The sequence below is a fragment of the Oppia nitens genome, unplaced genomic scaffold (assembly GCF_028296485.1).
Source record: "Oppia nitens isolate AA-2021 unplaced genomic scaffold, nextdenovo-longstitch-racon4-pilon3 scaffold41_pilon_pilon_pilon, whole genome shotgun sequence".
In the NCBI taxonomy this organism is placed as follows: Eukaryota; Metazoa; Arthropoda; class Arachnida; order Sarcoptiformes; family Oppiidae; genus Oppia; species Oppia nitens.
Window position 1 is genome coordinate 4,859 of NW_026533223.1, and position 5,142 is coordinate 10,000.

The 5,142-nt window shown below is 45.4% G+C and overlaps 1 non-coding gene across 1 annotated transcript; it reads right to left on the reverse strand.

Moving 5' to 3' along the window:
• Positions 1 to 151, reverse strand: LOC128959153 (5.8S ribosomal RNA). Its single transcript, XR_008484579.1, has one exon. It is a non-coding gene; the product is annotated as a 5.8S ribosomal RNA (ribosomal RNA).
• Positions 152 to 5,142: the final 4,991 nt, after the last annotated feature.

A 5,142-nucleotide genomic window follows, 5' to 3' on the forward strand; every position in this document is an offset into this window, starting at 1 on the left:
TGAATCTACAAACGAAGCCCCGGGAAAGACCCGAGGCTGCAATATGCGTTCGAAAATCAAGTGCTCGGCGTGTCCTGCATTTCACACCGCTTATCGCAGCTAGCTGCGTTCTTCATCGACCAGCGAACCGAGTGATCCACCGTTTGCAGTTGTACTGCACATTGTGTTTTTATCAATTGTTATCAAAGGCACAAGTTTTCAACTTAAAGCGCACACACAAGTCAAGTCTTTACGGCATTGCTTACGATCATAGACTATGCTCACAATAATTCTAGCGACAGTCTTTGGGCGTATGACTATCACTCTGTAGCCCGACTTTGACGCCGATAGCGACAAAGTGCTCACACTTTGACGGTGTGTAGGCATTGCTCAGATTAGACACCTCATGACTTGTCTTGTGTTTTTTGCAGACAAACACCGGTACTAAAGTGTTCATATTCAGTGGTGATCGGTCGCTCTCATACACAACACCTAACAGTTAGACTGTTGTTGTTGTTGTGTACCTTGTGATCACCTATGAACGGTTATGTACCGTTTGGGATATGTTTGCCGCTTATCTATCGATTGAGCGACTTTTGCGTTCAACAAATTGCCGTTTGTGTATGAGTTAAACTCTACAACATACGGTAATGATCCTTCCGCAGGTTCACCTACGGAAACCTTGTTACGACTTTTACTTCCTCTAAATGTTCAAGTTTGGGCATCTTTCCGAGCACAGCGCTGCCACTACAAGAGCAGCTGCACCGGCCAGTCCGAAGACCTCACTAAAACATTCAATCGGTAGTAGCGACGGGCGGTGTGTACAAAGGGCAGGGACGTAATCAACGCGAGCTAATGACTCGCGCTTACTGGGAATTCCTCGTTCAAGGGGAATAATTACAATCCCCTATCCCAATCACGAAGAAGGTTCATTGGGTTCCCCACTCTTGACAGAGTAGGTTTTTGAATGCACGCTGATCACTTCAGTGTAGCGCGCGTGCGTTATTGCTCTGTTTCGTGCGGTTGAAACACCGCCTGTCCCTCTAAGAAGTGTTGTCGACGTTATAAGTCGGCAATCTATTTAGTAGGCTAGAGTCTCGTTCGTTATCGGAATTAACCAGACAAATCACTCCACCAACTAAGAACGGCCATGCACCACCACCCACTGAATCAAGAAAGAGCTCTCAATCTGTCAATCCTTCCAGTGTCCGGGCCGGGTGAGTTTTCCCGTGTTGAGTCAAATTAAGCCGCAGGCTCCACTCCTGGTGGTGCCCTTCCGTCAATTTCTTTAAGTTTCAGCTTTGCAACCATACTTCCCCTGGAACCGAAAGACTTTGGTTTCCCGGAAGTCCCTCGCCGAGTCATTTAGAGAACTCAGGCGAATTACTGGTCGGCATCGTTTATGGTTAGAACTAGGGCGGTATCTGATCGCCTTCGAACCTCTAACTTTCGTTCTTGATTAATGAAAACATATCATTACCTCATGCTCCGAAGACCAACAAAATAGAACCGAGGTCCTATTCCATTATTCCATGCAACATTATTCGGGCACTGACGCCTGCTTTGAGCACTCTAATTTTTTCAAAGTAAACGTACCGATCGCCTATGACACTCGGTGAAGAGCACCATAGGACAAGGTCGGTAAAGTGTTCAGCCAAACAGTAGCCACTGGCAAGTGGACCGTCTGACTAGGAACTGAGATCCAACTACGAGCTTTTTAACCACAACAACTTTAATATACGCTATTGGAGCTGGAATTACCGCGGCTGCTGGCACCAGACTTGCCCTCCAATAGATCCTCGTTAAGAGTTTTACATTGTTCTCATTCCAATTACGAGGCCTCATAAGAGTCTCGTATTGTTATTTTTCGTCACTACCTCCCCGTTCTGGGATTGGGTAATTTGCACGCCTGCTGCCTTCCTTGGATGTGCTAGCCGTTTCTCAGGCTCGCTCTCCGGAACCGAACCCTGATTCCCCGTTACCCGTTACAACCATGGTAGGCGCATAACCTACCATCGACAGTTGATAAGGCAGACACTTGAAAGATTCATCGCCGGCACTAAGGCCATACGATTAGCAACAGTTATCCAGAGTCACCACCGTTAGGAGCCCCACAAGGGAACCCCATTGGTCTTGGTCTAATAAATGCACTTCTCCCGTCTCCGGTCGAAGTTTTTGGGCATGTATTAGCTCTAGAATTACCACAGTTATCCATGTAGACAGTCAATATCTAAGGAACCGTAACTGATTTAATGAGCCATTCGCGGTTTCGCCTTAATACGGCATGTACTTAGACATGCATGGCTTAATTTTTGAGACAAGCATATGACTACTGGCAGAATCAACCAGGTAGCTGTTCAGCCAAACACACACAGAACCGAACGGTCCGTGTTGTTGTTGCTGTCGGTGTCCTACACCGACTCACACTGCCTTCAATATAGCGGCCAGTGTTCACATTAACATTGCGTCTGTGTATAGCGCTAGCGTTAGTTTCGCCCGGCGTTATCACACATCCCAAACTGCCGGTCAGTCATCGACTAGACCGTCAACAGTACCGCTATAGCGGTTATCAACTTATTCAATCCGTTAGTTATAGCCAACCTATCGCGGCGCTATTCAAAGTCAGCCTTCGTTCATATTGCTCATGTTTATCGGCACTCTGGTTCCCAGTCAGTGACACGGTTTTACGCGTTTGACTATAGGCGGAAACTCAAGTGGTACCCGAACCGACGCCAGTCATCCCTATCCTGACATGTATTAGAGTTGCCGTAGTTGCGGTCTTAGTGTGCAATCAATCAAGGCGTGCAGTCTGTATTGTCGACCCCCACGTACTAACAGCTGGCTCACTTACACCGCACGGCTCTCTCCCGTTGATAAAGCGAGAACATGTCTTGCCGTCCCCTCAAAAAGTACGACAATCTGATATTCATCGGCATTACGCCGTTTGAATCACAGAGTTATCGATACTGTGTCACCGACTATCTCTCATTAATCGGTTTGACACCCTATAGTGTGTATAGTCATCGTATAGCATTATACGACTCTCTCAAATGTTATGCAGTGAACACCGCATATAGTGCTTTGACTCGTACTCAACACTACTACTCTCCATATATATACTTTTTTCTTAGTAAGGCACAAGTTGAGATGTGCACTTTGACTACTTGAAAAAACATGACATGTTTAAACAACACTGGAGGCCCGTCGGTAACTTCGGTAACCAAATTGTCACTATATCTTGTTAGGCCTCATTGACTAGATGGTGTCAATACGTTTGGCCACTCACTCTGACCACCGGGGGTCGTGTTATAAGCGTTTTTCCCGAAAACAACATTCCCGAATAACTCTGGCCACGGCCAACCGATCGGGACCGGACCATCATTGTTGTGACCGCCAACTAATGGCCAACAAGTCATATATGTATCACAATATGATTTGACCTCATCTTCGGGTCCAAATGGCCATCCGAAAAATGTCTGTCATGTACTCTCTACGGAGACATGTTTTTCGGCCATTTGGACCCGAAGATGACCATCGATCGGGACCAAACTTTCAAACTATATTCTTGCCACCAATGCGGTTCTAATGACATATGTCACGTCCCGATCGGTGGCCGTTTACCGAAGTAGTGATTTTTCAAAAAAAGTAAACAAAAAAATGTATGTACAGTATATTAGGTGTAACACCAGTATAGCATACATGTAAATGAGAGTAAGTAACGGTAAATCGGTAAGTAGTGGCCACAATGTTATGACCTATCTAGTCAGTACCGCATACCTATATGCTATCTTCTCCCGAAGTTTGGTCCCGATCGGTGACCATCTTCGGGTTCAAATCCCCGAAAAACCTATATTTCCCATACATTAATAACACATACAATACAATGCATTGTTGTAATCACGGGACGGGCCATATTGACCCGAAAACAACAATATAGACAATAATGTCCAACAGACAACTTGTTGGCCATCCAATTACTGTCCATAATATGTTGGTACGGATGTTGTCCGATGTCCGCAACCCGAGTTATACCGACTTGCCCAAAATGTTGGTCCCGCCGAACCGATGGCTGGCCAAGTGTTTTGAGTGGCTGATTAGGTGGCTAACCAATAGCCAATCATTCACTTCCAATCTTGACTTCGGGCGGTTAACCTGTACCGAGTTATCGGCAATTTTTGTTTTCGGCGGAGGCAATCGCTATGTAACTAGTAGTTGATTGGCCTTTACGGCCAAAGTAGCGGCCACAATGTCGAGACATATCTAGTTAGTACCGCACACCTATTTGCAACCTCATATTGAAAATTGATCCCAATCGATGATCATCTTCTGGTCAAAATTACCGAAATACCGATTTCCCCATACATTACTGTACTGTACTATACAGTACACTGTTGTAATCACGGGACGGGCACTTTTGACCAGAAGACATCCATGTGGCCAATTATGTCTTCATATAGCACCTTGGCCATCCGAATAGTGTCCATAATATGGTGGTACGGATGTTGTCCGATGTCCGCCACCCGAAATATAATGGGCCGTCAAAAATTGTTGTTTTGGCGGGAAAATCAATGAATCACTAGATGATGGCCTTTGCGGCCCAGGTAGTGGCCACAATGTCGGGACATATCTAATTAGTATCGCAAACCTATTTACTACCACATATTGAAAATTCATTCCAATCGATGATCATCTTCTGGTCAAAATTACCGAAATACCGTTTCTCCTATACATAATAGAAAATACTGTACATATATCACTAAACGGACCAGTTTGACCCGAAGACATCAATGTGGACAATTATGTCCAATAGACAACTTGTTGGCCATCCGAATACAAAGGATAATATGGTGGAACCATGTCTGTCCGATGTCCGCTTCCCGAGTTATTCCCGCCCGACGGTACCATTTTTTGCCATTCACGGGACGGGCCATTTGGACACGAAGACTTGATTGTACACAGTTATGATCAATATATGAATTGTTGGCCATCCGAATACGAAGAATAATATGATAGAACCATGTCTGTCCGATGTCCGCTACCCGAGTTATTCCCGCCCGAAGGAAATTCTTCGGGAGCTTCTGGCCGGCGAACGGGTCCAAGGCCTGACTTTATTTTTCAATATGAGGATCATATATGGATGGCCTACAAGTGGAAAGTGTCAAA